General features: G+C 42.1%; 1 long non-coding RNA gene across 1 annotated transcript in view; it reads right to left on the bottom strand.

The window, feature by feature from the left end:
* Positions 1-17,301, bottom strand: part of LOC137223700 (uncharacterized) — a 278,143-nt gene that overhangs the window by 176,370 nt on the left and 84,472 nt on the right. The window contains exons 2-5 of the long non-coding RNA XR_010942998.1: positions 11,453-11,516; positions 2,891-3,163; positions 2,577-2,648; positions 1,840-1,919 (exon numbers count right to left, since the gene is read on the bottom strand). This is a non-coding gene — a long non-coding RNA (uncharacterized lncRNA). The remainder of the gene's footprint in view (positions 1-1,839; positions 1,920-2,576; positions 2,649-2,890; positions 3,164-11,452; positions 11,517-17,301) is intronic.

Here is a 17,301-nt window from a genome sequence, read left to right on the forward strand (position 1 = left end):
GGGAAGGGTAGTATTGACGGCAACCACGAGAAGCATCAGCTGTAGGGAAGAAGTGAAGAGGAAGGGCGTGTGCTGCTCATGAGGCAACGTGCGCATCTACCAGCCTTGCTCCTGAGTCTGCTACAGGCCAGCTGAGGAGCCAGCTTCTCAGGGCAGCAGAGGGACCAGGGCTGGTCTGCAAGGAGGTTCAATCATGTTTGCTGAGGGCTCAGGGGCCATTTACAAGTGATGTGAAATGAAGAAGAAGGTCCCCTGGGAGACACCTGGAGAAGCCTCCTCCATAGGGGCAGGGGTTCTGCCCACCTCCCTCCCCACCCTCACTCGCACAGGGTTTGGGGTAGGAAGCAGGGCAGAGAAGGCACCACCCGTGCCTCGGGGCCAAGCATCCCATCAAGGACCAGCGTCTCATTCTCACCCTGGGAACTCGAGACTCAAACAGGACCCAAAACATACAGCAGAGCTCTGCTACTGCTCAGCCTCAGAGCACTGGATTTTAAGGAAGGTACTGTTTACTTTGAACAGGGTGTCATTTCCGACTGGAACACAAGATATACTTTTCTAGCAGGTCGGTACACAAGTAGTTCCGATAACCAGGCCACCTTAGGAGCCCCGTTACGGTAATTGCACTAAATCTCTGGGGTTGTCTTTTCGTTGGTAACACAAGTAAGAGGTAAGTAAAGGTTACTGAATAGGAAATTCAACACGATATATATATAGTCCAGGGCCTAGGACAGTGCCCAGAACACAGAGGAGCTGATTAATGTTTGCAGAATCAGTGTTTACTGAAGTTCATTTAAAAATAGCCCAGCAGTGATCAGTAACCCAGTGTATCAGGAGAGTGTCTCCTCTCTCTCACAAACACACACACACACACACACACACACAAACATACACACACACACACAATGGCAAACAATAGGAAACCTCAATATATGGTCATTTTAAAAAATGATGTAATAACACAATTCACAAATATTTTCTCTGAGAATTGATTCTCTGGTTGCTGACTCTCCAACTTCGTTTCCTTTTAAAAGGCAGACCTAAAAATTCTCATAGAACTCCATTTTGTTCCTTTCCATACTCCCTTTATTACTTCCTTCTATCATGTGCGCATCGTATTTCACCTGTACAACACTAGGGATCCGGTTATGACAAACTCTGTAACGGCCCATCATACTCACTCTATGGTGGCTTATCTAGTTTTACTAAGTTATATCCCTCATACAGAAGTGCATGATCCCAAAATACATAAAAGTCATTTTTGCAACCCACAGAGTGAGCATGTAACTGATACAAATGTAACTCACACTTACTTAACACTTATGTCTCCTAATAACTTCTTTTTTAAAAAAATGCATGGTGGTATCTTACAAGAAGTCAGTTGATGGGCTCTTGAAAAACTCAGAATAAAACAATATATCAAAGGGGGCCTGTCTTCTGGTCAGTTCATCATCTGTGTTTTTGTGAGTGTTCTTAACAAAGGTGATTGTGTGTCTGGAGTATGGGACACATACATATGTAAACATGCACACTACAAGTGAAAATCCAGAGAACGCAGACACTAATTCATCAAGACATGAATTTCTTCCTGGTACTGACTGCAACAGCTATTACATTGGACCACCCAAGAAAGCCCCTCCCCAAAACACAAATCATGGGACAGGTTCTCCGACAGTAGAACCAATCCTCTCATTAGTCTGGGATGGTTGATGGACAGAAATCACATTATTTAAATCCTTTGTTGATTCTGTGCCCAATATACTGACATCTAACATTAAATTTGCCTTCAAATCATATTTTACAAAAAACGAAAGGTAAGAAAAACCATTCTTTTCCTACCTGATGCTGTAGCCACCAGAAGCCAGGCTGTTGCTCTCTGAATGGGACAGACTTCAGGATTTAATCTTCAGCAACCTCCCCTGGAACCAGAACCATCGGAAGAAAACTTTCAGTTGCTATGAGCAAGCAGACTGTTTACTTCCAGCCAATTCTTTCTCATTCCCATGGCTTGCTGAGTGCCAGAGTAGGGTGGTTAAGAAAGGATGTCTGGGGAGAAAGGGGTAGAGTTTGGGAGAAAGAGAAGAGACAGTTCCCAAGGAAAGGATTCGCTCACCCAGTACCCTTCCTTCAAGCAAAGGAAAGCCCTCTTTTTCAGCTTTAATTTCTCATGGAAGATCTGCCACTGCGTTACTCACAGGTAATTACTACATTGCCCCTTTACAAACAGCAGACATACTTTTTGGGCGAGCCTCCAGATTTCTGATTCATGCCTGTACCTGTCCACAGGGATAGCACTGCGGCTGGGAAAATTGGGAGGGCAACAAGCCCGCCCAAAGGGAGGACACAGTCTAGACTATTAATCAAGTTCTTGGGATAAAATGTGATCAAAAAGATCAGAGGCTGGTGTGAGCCCCTCCATCCATCGGGCATCCACCTCACTCATGGAATCACCCGGTTAGGGCTCAAACTTTTTCCAAGTAGACCAGCCCCTACACTTTATCAAGCTTCAACTTGTTTCCCCAAAGAAGAAAGGAGGAGCGAGGATTACTATAACAAAAGGAATGTGGTTTTCTTACTTAATCTGAGCAGTCGATGTAGGAGAGTCAAAGACGATCGATGTACAATTACAGCTCCTTTAAGTTTAATATCTGAAATACAGGGTTTAAGAAGACATTTCAGTGATAAGCAAGTGTTACAGAGGCTTCAGGTTTGATTCATTTCTAGTTTCCAAGAACGGGAGGTAACACAGTAAAGAGGACAAGGCAAAGAGGTAGAAATTGGAAAATCTTGGGTCTGTTATTTACTAGTGTGACTTAGCCTGGTTTCCAAATAAATAAAATGAGAAGACTGGGCGGCAAGATCTGCACAATAATAGAACATCATCTCTCACTTTTACACCTATCCACCTTGCTCTTTTATCGACACTTCAGTTCTCCTCTGGGGAATCACGCCTTCCTCTCAGCTTATTTGCATGGGGTTGGTAACACCCACAGCCTTCTTCAGAAACATTCATATGGCCAAGTCCAGCCAATCGGAGTCACTGATAGATTCAGAGATAGGTTCGTGCCAACAGGAGTCATTTCTGGGATTTGCTGGGAAGAGGAGTTGTCTTGCTGTGGCCACTAATCTGATGAAACAGAGCCTTGTGCTTCTGGTGGCCATCCTAGGGAAAGAGGGAATGCATGAAGGTAAAGCCACTGCAGAGGAAAGCAGAGCTTAGAGATGGCAAGAGACCAATTCCTAAGGATGTCATTTGAAGACTTAGATTCAGCCATGACTGAAAACCATTTTTCTTTGAACTCCTTAAAAATTTTTCCTTTAGTTCCTTAAGCCTGTTTCTGTTAGGTTTCTGATGCTTGCCACTGAAAAACTCCAGCTAATATGAATTTCTTGTAAGTGCCCTCTACCATCTAACACTACTGCTTTTTAACATTTATAGCCACAGTGATCTGGGTGGCGTGGGGAGGCATAAGGCTGACGACAAATCGGTTTCCTTTTGAAGCACTCTTGGGAAATTTTTGTTTTTTAAAGACTAAGCCTGCACAGCAGAGAGATGTAGAAGTAAGGCAAATTCTGGTGAAAGATTTTTAAATTCTTTATTCTTCTCTCTGAATACAGCTCTTTGTAAAAAATCAAATTCAAAAAATGCACAAAGGTGAAATGCACCAAGTGAAAAGCTCCCATGATTTTACCTTCCAGAAATAACCATGGATAATGTTTTAGTGGTTTGCTATTCAAAATGTGGTCCACAGACCAGCAGCCTTGGCCTGGATCTGGTTACAAATGCAGAACCTCAGGCCTCAATCCAGTCTTGGATTTTAACAAGGCCCCCAAGCAATCTGTGTGCACATCAAAGTCTAAAAAGCCTTGGCCTAATGTGTAAACATATTTTTCTTCTAGTTGCCAGCACTTTTTGGCACATTTAATTTGTTGGCTTTTTATTTTACTAATTTTGTAAAGAAAAGACATATATGAATACAATGAACTGGAAACAGTGAAATCAAAATCCTTTACAAACTTAAGTAATTCATTTACTGGGACCATATGCAAATTATAAAAGTGTTACAAACCCATACAGACCCTAGGACACACATAGTAGCAAACTATCCCAGGACAGGACACACTACAGCTGTGGTTCTCCACCAGCTGGAGGTCATACTGCCAGCCACACATTCAGAGTTTCCAGTTCAGTAGGATGGCAGGGTGCCGGGGGTGGAGGGGACAAGGCCTAGGAATCTGCATTTCTAGCAAGTTCCTGGGTAATGCTGATGCTGCAGGCTCCAGACCAACATTTCACCAGTGTTTCAAAAACAAATCTGGTTTTATACTATACGTATATACACATACTATTCTGAACCTTGTTGTTTTCACTTAATACTGTATCTGACATCTTTCCATGTCAACCATGTAGCATTACATCATTCCTCGGGCTGCAAGGTCAGAGATTTTCAGCTGATATGTTGAACATATGTTGAGTATATGTTGAACAACACAGAAGGGAATCACTGGCATCTTCAACATAAGGACTAGCATCCCCACAACTGGAATCATCACTTGCGATATTAAATAAGCATCGTATGTTTGAGGCTACAGATAAGCAAAGGTCTGGACAGACCAGGAAAGTGATCAGCATCGTGCAAGTGCCACCGAAGACACAACGAGAATGTAATTAAAAAACTTCCACATTAAAAGCCAAGAGTCAAGCCAAGGTCTTTGTGTGAGGACTCGGGGAGAAGGGTTATGTCCTCAACTGGCATGGAATGCTCTCAAATTTCTCAGCTCAAACTTCTTTTTTTTTTTAACATCTTTATTGGAGTATAATTGCTTGACAATGGTGTGTTAGTTTCTGCTGTATAACAAAGTGAATCAGCTATACATATACATATATCCCCATATCTCCTCCCTCTTGTGTCTCCCTCCCTCCCACCCTCCCTAGGCCCCCCCTCTAGGTGGTCACAAAGCACCGAGCTGATCTCCCTGTGCTATGTGGCTGCTTCCCACTAGCTATCTATTTTACATTTGGTAGTGTATATATGTCCATGCTACTCTCTCACTTCGTCCCAGCTTACCCTTCCCCCTCCCTGTGTCCTCAAGTCCATTCCCTATGTCTGTGTCTTTATTCCTGCCCTGCCCCTAGGTTCTTCAGAACCTTTTTTTTTTTTTTTAAGATTTCATATATATGTATTGCAGTATTTGTTTTTCTCTTTCTGACTTACTTCACTCTGTATGACAGACTCTAGGTCTATCCACCTCACTACAAATAACTCAATTTCTTTTCTTTTTATGGCTGAGTAATATTCCATTGTATATATGTGCCACATCTTCTTTATCCATTCATCTGTCGATGGACACTTAGGTTGCTTCCATGTCCTGGCTATTGTAAATAGAGCTGCTATGGAGAACAGTATGGAGGTTTCTTAAAAAACTAAAAACAGAACTACCATACAACCCAGCAATCCCACTACTGGGCATATACCCTCAGCTCAGACTTTTGAGGAGTAAGGTATGACTTTCATACTGCCTTGGCAAATCTAAGTCTCATGTCCAGTCAACTCTGAAAATAAACTTCTCATGTAAGAGAGCTGTGATGCATAGGAAAGGCATCCTCCATCTTCTCAAGCTGGTGGTTGGTGAGGGGCCCTCTAGGAGCTGCCGTCTCAGGCTTCTTAAAACCCTACCATCCACAGATGCTGTGAGCTTGGTTAAATACTTGGCAAGACTATGGAGATATCACGTGAGCTGTAATCACACTGTGTTCTTCTGGGGACCTTTCAGGGCATAATCTAAGTCCTCTGTTCATTTCTCTTTGAGGACAGAAGTATCACAGGACAAACACAGGCCCAAGAAGCTTCTCACAGAGGAAGCTGCGAAGGCAGCCCTTCATCGCTCAGAGGGTAGCTACCTCTGAGTAACATCAACCCAAATCCTACCTCCTTGGCTACATTTCTAAAGAGTTTCACAACTACTTTGCCAAGTGGCAGACATTGCATTTGGGCAGGAAGGGGAAGACTACGTCAATGTGAGAACTCGGTACCCATTATCCATCCCACTTGCCTCCTATTACGCAGAGGTTGGAAAGCTAAAAGCTATGTTTCCCAGGCTCCCTGGAGCCAGGGTTTGGTTTGCAAATCAATCCTGCCAATAGATGCACGTGCGGGAGATCTGGAAGATGGACGTGAGGGTGGGACTGTTTTCCTGCTGCTTCTACTGCTGCTATTGGCAGACAGGAGCTATTCTTCAGCAGTGTCCCAGGGTCCAGGGATCAGGCTCCGGCTGTGTGACTGCTGAGGGGCTGTTCTGGTGGTGGCAGCGGAGCTTTCCCAGTTGTTTCACTGCAGCTAAGGTGACGTGTTCAGTTCAATCAGTGAACTCCTGGTCACACCCTGCTCCTCCTGACTGTAGCAGCAGGAGGCACAGGGAGCTTCCCCTGGCAGGTCAGACAGTCGTTTGTTCTGGGAGTCATCCTGGAGTCCCAGCCTCGCACCCCCACTTCCAGCCTTCCCAACAATTTTGAGATCTTCACAAAGGTGCCTTGTCTATGGATGGTTGCTAGTTGCTGTTTCTGTGAGGAGGACTGAAGTGGGAAACCACCTAGTGCGCCATCTTGCTGACGTCACTCTCCATAAATTTCTCAGATAACTCAGGTGCCTGGACTCCTCAAACTTCAATCACAGTCCTGATGAAGTCAGATTTCACTCACCAAAAATTCTGAATGTACCAAATTCCTGGGTTAAATTTCTTTCTGCTTAAGAAAGGAGATTGTGTTTCCCATGACTGAACCCTGACGTAGATCCTAATTTAAACACAAGTCCTGAGTTTCTCTAGATAGTTCCTAAAACTTTTCAGACCCTCATTAAAGTAGGGCTAATGCTATTGTTTTTATTTACCTTTTATGCTAGGCTATCGTTTTGGCATTTGGTGTTAAAAATAAAGATGTAAGTTTTAAATGGAAACATTTGCTTTTAACAAAGATTTATTGAACGTCTTCTATGTTCAAGGCACCATGCTAAACATCCCAGTGCTAAGACAACATGGCATAATGGAAATAGCATACACGCTTCATGAGGAATTGATTTTTGGCTTTGCCCTATCCATGTGGCCTTGGGCAAATTACTTAATCTGGCCAAGCCTCAGTTTTATCATCAGGATGAATAGAGATACTAACAATTATCTCTAGGATTGTTCTAAAAATTACACAAAACATGGAAGTGTCCAAAACCATATGTAGTACATAAAAGATGCTCATTAAATCTTAATTCCCTTCCTTTTTCCTAAAACATGTAAAAATGAAATGATTAAAAAATAAATTTTGAGTAATCTTCAACAGCATTTGCTTGTCATTTTCAAATCACATTTTGTCACCTCCCTGATTAAAATCCTCTAATGGTTTCTCATGGTACGTAGAAAAAAATTCAAACTCCTTGCAAGCCTGCAAGGTCGTAACAAGCCCCTAGTGCATTCCTAGTTATAGTCGTATTATGCCTGTTTCTGTTCTTCAGACAGATTCTCCCACTTGGTAAGAATTTTTGTGGCATTCCTGAAGTTGACGGTTTCCAGTGATTCGCAATGAGCAGAGATGGAGTAAAAGACACAGTTCTGACTCCCTGGTGAAGACAGGGCACGGGAACACCAGCAGAGCCCTTCTTCCAGCCTGCTCTGTGGCAGTTCAAGATTTGTTCTAGAAACATGAATTGAAGAGCCTCTCCATGGGCCCTGGAGGTAGTATGTGGCCTTCAGCCAGACATGGGTGTGGGCTTCTGCAGTCTCCGTGACACTGGGTGCTCCGGCTGGCTCCAGAAAGAGGACCTACATCCCGTCCACGGGCCAGGACATAAGCCTCAATCAACATTTCAGGTGGTCAGCAAACAGCTCTAGGGAACAAGTGGATTTGAGCCCAAAGTAGGTAAAGCCAGATAATTCTATTGGAGGCAGCATCTATTTTATGACATGGAAAGCACTAATCAAATTCAGATGGTCATCCTTGGCTAGACATGTTTTTCTTCTCTATACTGAAATGATCCCCATTCTACAGTCCCTGAAACTTCCAACTCTTCTGAAAAATGGCAAGAGTGGAGGTTCTCATCACCATACTGCTTGCCTTCTGGTATACCCAGGGGAAAACACGATTATAAGCATGATTTGAACAAACAAGTGAAAACATAATACAAATTGGGGCCAGTTCCTGGAAAAACAAAAGGGCCTGTTCTGCACATGCCCTGATCTCTGTTACTAACTTACTGGCTGAATGGCCCACTCCAGAAAGCGTCTGGAGGAGCCCACGTGCCAGAAAACACTCCAACGCTTTCCAGTGTTCAGTCAAGTGACTGGTCGTCTTCCTTTGACAGTACACACTTACTGTAAGCTGGCCACTTGTCAGGACCTAGGATTTAACTTGTCTGCAGTGTAAAAGCTATTAAAAAAGCCAACTTGAGGGATCAGAGAAAACATGGTCTAAGGGAGCTCAACCTGGAATCCAGATGGTATTAACACATGTGAAGTGTCTATGTCCTTTACACCTTATGCTTTTGCAAACAGTAGGCACCTAGTGTTTTCCCTCTTACCTTTCAAGTGCTGTACTTATAAGAATGTAGCCTGCAGAGTATTGTTTTATTTAAATGGTCTTTGCATGAATGATGAACCAAGGTGACACTCCCTGAGATTTGGGCCTTAATGGATCACCCCCACCCCCAAATACTTGCTCTTTACTTATAGTCTTATACATGTAGTTTCACAGGCATTACCTTTGACAACTGTGCTTTCAGCATATTGGTTGGAGACCCATTGCTTGAACAATGGTTACGATGTTTATATTCAGCGGGGTAAAGTGAAATACTTCCCCTTGCCTGCACCGTGACCCACCACCAAGACCACCACAACTCTTACAATTCCTCCTAGATGACATCTGGCACCCACCAAGCACTGTTCTGAGCACTTAGCATGCATCATCTCACCTAAGTCCCACAGTATCACTATGCGGTAGATACTGTTATTATTCCATTTTACCCATGAGGAAACTAAAGCATAGAAAGGGCCAATAGCTCACTCAGAGGTATATGGCTACACATGGTAGAATCAGGATTTGAATCTAGGTAGGACACCAGACTACCCCCAATCGACACAGTCACTGTTTATAAATATGATGCAGGGGTCTTCCAATAGGTCCTTGGAAGATACACTTGGAAATAGATCATTACAGTCCTGGATTTTTAAACCAATGTTTGCTTCCTAGCCAACGTTTTCTACACAGCAGAAATACAGATATGCAATAGATATAAACTAAAAGAATACTGGAGTAGATACCTCCCTCTTCATTTTCTTTCCCAATTTATTATTAGTCTTTGTTCTCTGCCTGGACGTATACTTTGGTCCTCATAAGTCTCATTTTCAGCAACACCTTCAATTATTCAACCTCAATTGTTCCATGAATACACATGTATTTGTCAACCTTGTATCCTGGTATTGGTCTCAGAAAACAGGGCACTAGATTTCAAAGCATAACTGTCCTTTCACTGCTCTGCTGTTTTTCCCCCAGTTGTTACTTCTGTCCATTCCACCAGCCAAGCCCTGATTACAGCTCACTGGGAGTTGTAACAGCCTTCTCCCTGGCTTCCCGACTTCAGCGACCCACTCCCTCTGACCACCCTGCCTCCCGCTAACCAGACTCTGTTAACATACTCCTTCCACTCAAGTATAGACAATCTGTTGCTGATCCTATCAAAACCTGAACTTCTTTGCCTGACTTGTAAAACCTCCATAATCTCGCCCCACCCTATCTATTCAATTTTCTTTCCGGCAAAGTCCAATACACACCCACTGAACCGGTCAGGCTGTTATCCTAACTGCAGAGGCAGCAACCCACATGCCTCTACAACTATTTTTCCCACCGCGTATGACCGCCCCAATGCTTTAGGTCACCAGCTAGCTAAATCTGATACATCATTCAAAGGCCCAACTCAAATCTCAGTTACGAATTAAACGTTCTCCACTGCTGCAGCACACACTGATCACTTTCTTCTCTTACATCCTATTACATTTACAAATTAATAGTAATTTATTTATTATTTTTAACATCTTTATTGGAGTATAATTGCTTTACAAGGGTGTGTTAGTTTCTGCTGTATAACAAAGTGAATCAGCTATACGTATACATACATCCCCATATCTCCTCCCTCTTGCGTCTCCCTCCCACCATCCCTATCCCACCCCTCTAGGTGGTCACAAAGCACCAAGCTAATCTCCCTGTGCTATGCGGCTGCTTCCCACTAGCTATCTATTTTATGTTTGGTAGTGTATATACGTCCATGCCTCTCTCTCACTTCATCCCAGCTATTAATAGTAATTTAAATAACAGTAATGACTGGCTAACCCTGCTGAGCACCAGGCCCTACTGGGATAAGTAGTTTTATTATAAGTAGCTTTTCTAATTTTACAGATGAAGAAACAGAAGCACAGTACAACTCAGCTTAACACCTGATTGTTTGCTAATCATTTCATTTGTGTCACACTAATCTCCCTAACTAGCTTTCCACTTTGTTGAGAGAAGAGACTAAGATTCATATTTATGCTGTGCCTTCCACAGTTAGTGGAGTCTACGTGCACTGTAAGTTATCAGTACTGTTGGTTGGTTGGTTGTACATACTGATGTTATACATCTTCTAAAACTCCTACCCTGTAAGAGTGGCACCATGTTTGCACAAGGTGCAAATAAATGTTAAACAAACCCTTTTGAGCACAGCGATGAATGGTTTTGGACAATTCATAATCTACAAATGGCCCTAAGTGATTCTCTCTAATTTACCCTTACTGCATCCATCCTTTACACGCTTGAAAACATATTAAAGATGGGAAACCATAGGTGAGCTGTCAGAAATCAACGACAAAATTAATTAGAATGTTTGGAGGGTTACAGGGCAGGGGAGGTTGTTAATCTTATCCTGGCCAAGAATTGGATCTTCTGTTTTTATTAAAAATAAGGTGGCAGCAAGATTTCCCCAAGTACCCAAATACTTGCACCACAATATGATGGATTTTCTCCAAATCTCTTCCAATACTTTTTTTTTTCCTTTAACAACTATGACTGGTATAGGCATAACTTCAGCAAAGATAAACAGCATAGCAAAGATGGGAAAAGATTATGACTTAGACTAAAGCTTCAATATTTTTTAAAAGTCACAATTATTTCTGATATTCAGCGTAGGCATAATTTCCAGTTTCTCATTTCCACACCCACTCTATGGGGTGCACCACATGTAAGGATTCCTGAGATTCCTCTTCCCTCTCACTTCAAAATCGAAGCTTAACGAAAGCCAAAACCATACAGAAAAAATTTTATTTCAAAATTCTCACATTGGCTCAAGTGCAATTCATGAATTCCTGAGCAAACTCTCATAAGCAACAAATGAACTGACTTTTTTTTTTTTACCAACGCATCAAATAAGAAAACTTATCTTACCGAAGTCATCCTGGTTGAGTTTCCACTGACTACTCACTTTTCCTGATGCCAGCACTTTTCTTCACTTGAAAAAAAAAGTTAGATGAGAAGAAAGAAGATCATTTATATATCTTATCTCTTTATGTAATTTCTTAAAGCCTCAGCTTATCAGGATTTCCTTCATTGCCAGCTGAAGCTAGATACATGGCCCATCTGATCCTATAATAATTGCAGTTTTAGAGATAAGCAGGCAAAAAGCATTCTCTTGAAGAAGTCAGTTTTCAAACTAAAACTACTCAGAGAAAACACTGTTTCTCATAAAATGACATTTTGTATCTTTCTCACTAATTACAAAAAAAAAAAAACACCCACCAGTTCACTGTGGATGACTTGGAATATATTCCTTCCTCCTCTTTTATCAGACCTAAGTAAATTGTTGGTCAACAGTAGGTATTAGGTTTTGCATACCGCTTTATAATCATATTCAAAACTATAATTTCTTTTCTATTTTGAATAGTCTCCAACGCTCTCTGCAAGTCATTTTGTACGTTTGTGTGTATGTGTCCTCATATCAATTTACCAATTCAATCGGATGGCAAATTCAAATACTTTTTTTTTTAAGAAGAGGCCATGTGGGGTATATTTTCAGCCTCCTTGTAAATCTGAAAGTGAATTCCCACAGCCTCTGCACATAAACATCCTGTTGGGTGAATGTGGAATTCTTGAGACACAAGAATTCTGTCTTCTAGAACAGTCTTCAGGGTTGAGAAGTCTGAGCCCACCTTGATATTTGTTTCATTAGTAACCTGTTCATTTCTATCTAAATGCCTGAAAGAGTCTTTATTTAACCTGGAAACTCAAGTCTTTTAAAAGATAAGTCTCTGTATGGGTCTGGCCATTTAAATTTTATCTCAGATCTTCTCCAGCTCAGGAAAGTTTTCTTCTGACATGGGCTTGACCGTTGCTTCCAGCATTTTGATCCATTTCTTCATTGGGAAGAAATGTAATTCTCAGATTAGATCTGTGTTTGCTATCTTCTCTCTTAACATTTTCATCTTGGTCCTTTTCTTTATTTTGTCTTCCACTTTACTGATTTCATTTCTGCTATGTCTTCTCTGTATTGACTCTCTTTAGTACAGGTGTTTAATTCTATTAAACTTTTGGCATATTTGCCCTCATTTCTCATTTCAGCCTTGGCAAATCTTCCTTCATCCCAATCTGTTTTCTCCAGATGGCCCCTGGCTCCGTCCGATCTCATAGTGGTTAGGCCTTCTCACATCTTTTTGAGACTACCAAAAATATGTCTGCTAAAATGCTTTTCGCTTTTCTGCAGAAATTTATTTTCAGCTATATAACCTCACCTCAAGTTTTAACAGAAAAGCTTCCTTTCTCTTATCTTGCAGTGTTCTTTCCTTAGGCCCCTTTGGGCATTTTTCTGTCTCTTCATACTGAAAAAGAGAAAAGTATGTTCCAGCCTGGCACTTGCTAGCAGACAGGATTAAGCGAAGACTCTTCCTATTCCCTCACTTTCCCCTTGGGCACAAGCAAAGCAGAGCTGAAGGGCACACAGACTCACATAGTGCCTACCTCTGTTTTCAGGATCTCCCAGATATTTAGCTATGGTAGGTCTCTGGGCATTAGATTGGGGCCCCTCCTGCTCTAACTGCTGTAATTTCCAAGTAGTAGGAGAAACTGAGAGGTAACAGAAACTGCTGTCCTGTTTTAGAGGGTAACACATAAAATCATATGCCCTCTGAGCATGCATTGCCCCTGCCTTCTTGCAGTACTGTTTAGTACACAACTAGCCCTTCCAGGACATAACACACCTCTACTTGTCTCCGTCTACCTCCTACCTGGCTGTGGTCTGGGAGCCACAGTCTTTGAATGGATGTGGAAAGAGAGAAAATGATGGGTTAGGTGGGAGGTTTGACTCTGGACATGACTCTGACTGGTTCAGAAGACAGTTTCTTCCCAGTTGGACTGTTTGCTCTTCTGGCCAGTGTATCTTCAATGCCCTGAAATAGCTGGGAGCAAATGATGGGGGCAAGGTAACATTTGCTTTCTATTCTCTTTCATCACCAGCTAGGCTCCTCTGGTTCAGTTTGTGAGCCATGTAGCTTGTAATCTTGAGAATATGCTTCTCAATCCATCCCCCTGACAACTGCATTAGTAGACATTCCCTATGGACTTCAGCATATGGCCTTCCTCCACCTTAAATTTACATTTATTATCCATCCTTTTGTGCAGTTTCATGGGTATTTTAGGATGAAACATCTCAAATATTACCTGCCTCCTCCTATGATGACCAGAGAAGTTTGTAAATAAAAATGTTTAATATTGCTAGCTAGAATGGTACAGGTAATCCATAACAGCATATCTATATTAGGTTTTGAATGCAACACAGGGAAAAGCAGAGAGATTTTCTCAGACCACTTAACAGATTCAAAGGACAGAGATAAGGACCTGCTGTATAGCACAAGGAACTCTACTCAATACTCTGTAATGACATATATGGGAAAAGAATCTAAAAAAGAGTGGATATACATATATGTATAACTGATTCACTTTGTTGTACAGCAGAAACTAACACAACATTGTAAATCAACTATACTCCAATAAAAATTTTTAAATAAATAAAAATAAATTACAAAAAACAACAAAAGACAGAGAAATCATTACTTATGCTAATAGCACTGTAATGGCTCATAATTCACACAAAGAAAGCTACAAGATGCAAAGTGGTCACAACCTTCACGGACCCTGGGGGTAAGAACATTCTCTGAAGTTGACAATATTATCGATTTAGAATGGGTGAAAGCCCCCAGCAAAAGTTACTTCTGAGATTACAAGGCTTCCCAACTCTACAGTACAGAGAACAGCTTGTTCATCCAATAGAACCAAGAAAATTAAAGTATTTCTCATACCCAAGAAACAGCCAGGTTGACCCATATACGTTCTTAGGATTTGAAAGTTGTCAACGTCAATCGATTTATAACCAAGTAAAGTGTACAGTCTCCTCATGGAGGAAATAATGAAAAATAGCTAGTCTGCTTGGAATCTAGGAAAAGGGGAAGCAGAGAATAAGAATCTGTCAGTGAGTCTCTAGTCCTGCCTAAGATGGAGAGCATGTTCTGGATCTGAACAAGCCAGAATTGTGCTGGCTAGCTGAACAGCACTGTCATTCTCTTGGCAGGTACATACCCATACTGGAAATGGAGATGATCATAACTGATGACTCTGTTAATAAAATCATCTAGATCCTTTATTCTGAGTCAGTGAGCAAGCTGTCACTTTCCCTATGAGGCTTTCCCTCAGTTTAGGGAAAAAATCTGGGCAGGAAGAATGTGGCTCTAATGCTGAATGGAAAACAGACCCTAATTCTGGAGTTCAGTGTTAACATCTTGACTCCAGCCACAGTCATTTGATATGGAGAAATGACCCATGCTGTGAGAAAAACATTACGCATGAATTTTTGGGGGGGCCTGTCTTTCCTATATCCAAATGCCTTCTGTGATCTCCCATTGCCTTCAAACTTAATTCCAAACTTTTGAGAATTACTCTCAAGATGCTTCTCAAATTTATCCTCCATACTTTCCAGTCTGGCCCATCTTGATGCCTTCCCAAACCCCCACACTCATTCCCTCTTCCCTGCCTTTGATCATACTTTCTCTTCCTTGGAATGCCCTCTCTCTTCCTCTCCACCAACCAAAATCTCATTGGCTCCAGGGTAAGTTTAAGCCCACCCATCTCCATGAAAACTTCCCCAGCTACACTAGACCCACGAATTTCTGCATTTCAGATGTACTGCCTAGCATTCTGAGGCTTAACTCTTCCTTGCCAGTCTTAAATTATCATTGTAGATTCCTACTGACTTTGTCACTACTCCATCCTCTTCTCTGTTATCTAAGCTGAATGAAGTTTCATTACATAGTATTTAACTGCTTGTGTATATGTCTAGTCTCTCAAATTTCTAAGGGCAGAGAAATTTCTCAACTCCCCTCTCTATCCTCACTGTGCTAATCACAGTGATGCTGACAGATAAGCACCCAAGCATTTTCTTGAATGAAATGAAATTTAAATCAGTCCACACTGTTAAAATCGAGACCTGGATGTGGTCTTCTGTGTGTCTCTTTGCAGTGAGGTGGGTGGTATTCTAGGTCTTTCCTTAGTGAGAACAAATGGTACAGTGACTAAGAGCATGGGTTCTGGATTCAGAGAGTCCTGGATTCAAATCTCTGCTTTTTTTCTCTGCATCTTGAGTGCAAGTTTCTTAGATTCTCTAAACCAGGGTTTTCTCATCTGTAAAATGGGGAGTTCACAGGGCTTTGGTTAAGATTCAATGAGACCATGTGACATGTTTAGCACAGTGCCTCACACATGGTAGGTGCTGAATAAATGTTAACTTACAATGAATAACAAGAGTTCCAAGGGACACCTTCACCTGTGTCACTCCCTTGAGAATTCTGGCATAGCTCTAGGATGAGAGAAATTTTACTGCATAAGATCTTAAGGCTTACTGGGATAAAAAAAAGTAATGAAAGCATTAAAATTAGCCCCCAAACCAGGACTATCAGTCCTTAGTAATGAGTGGGAGACAAAGATGCTTCCACTTCAGATGTGCGTGGCTGGGAGCAAGAGAAAGAATAAGGGAAGAGAATATTGCTCTGGGAAAGCAGAAAATTCCCTGAGATGAAGCCAAAAGCCTGTGCCATCAGTCCAAAACCAGCCAAGGAGGTGGCTGGCGTGACTCCAGATAGCATCTTCAAATGAAGTGAGTACTAGTTCCAACCTGTTCTAGTTTCCTCAACTGAGGGTGTGTAAAACAGGAAAAACCAGACTCCCTCTGAAGTGTGAAGTGCTGTGCTCACTAACTGGCCTCACCACTCTAGGTGGTCAGAAGCTGTGATCACTGGAGGTGACCCGTGAGGTTCAGAGTCAGCTGAGGCAGTAGAGGAGCAGCAGTGATGGTGGCCACATGGGGCTGGAGTTGGAAACTGCAGCAGAAACTGACCACTGGCTGGGTAAAGACTGCCCTTTACTGGAAGCCTTTTAAAATGAGATAGGGTATGAAGTCAAACCAAAGTAAAACTGGGAGGTAGGCGGCTGAGAGCCACATAGAAGTGTCATTCAGGGCCAAGTCCTGATTGTCCCTAAGGGTATGGCCCCAGAAAATTGTGGTTGTGAATAATTATCCTAGAGTTGGGACTGGCAGGGGCATAATCCCAGGCCCTCGCTTCTTCCCAGTACTTCCACTGTTGGCCTAGGTGCTCTCATATGGATGGCCTCCAAAATGATTTAACTCATTATACTTAATTTGAAAATTATTTCCCAATTGCTCAAGGGTATCAACTAATAAGTGTTCTAGGGGTAGCCATTAGGTCTTATCACATGTAGGGGCAAATATTCTACAGAAGCATACAGTACATTATTCTTAATTGAATTTGGTAACAGACTTAAAGCACAATCTGGGGATTAACTTGCTAAAGTGGTTGAACAAAGAGTTTTGGCGCCTGAGCGCTTGAGTACTAAGAACATTTCAAAGATACACATGACTCAAGTCAAACCAAAAACCTGGGTGAGGGGAACCGGGCTGCACTGAATTCTTGGCAGGGCTGCTTCAGCTGTGAGTCTAACTTAGGTGAGCTGAGGACAAGATCCAGGAACTGAAAAGGAGAGCTCCTGTTTGTTCCCCTTGAACAGGTATTTCTCTCAGGGCTAAAACCATTCCTTCAGCAGTTGAGCAAAGGAAAGGGATCCACAGAACACGCAGATACTCTGAAACTTCACAAGTGCCTTGGCGTAGCTCTTCAACCTACACTATGCTGGATCCTAGGTGGGCCCTTTGAATCTGGTAAACTGTGTCCTTCACT

The sequence above is a fragment of the Pseudorca crassidens genome, chromosome 1, assembly GCF_039906515.1.
Source record: "Pseudorca crassidens isolate mPseCra1 chromosome 1, mPseCra1.hap1, whole genome shotgun sequence".
NCBI lineage: Eukaryota > Metazoa > Chordata > Mammalia > Artiodactyla > Delphinidae > Pseudorca > Pseudorca crassidens.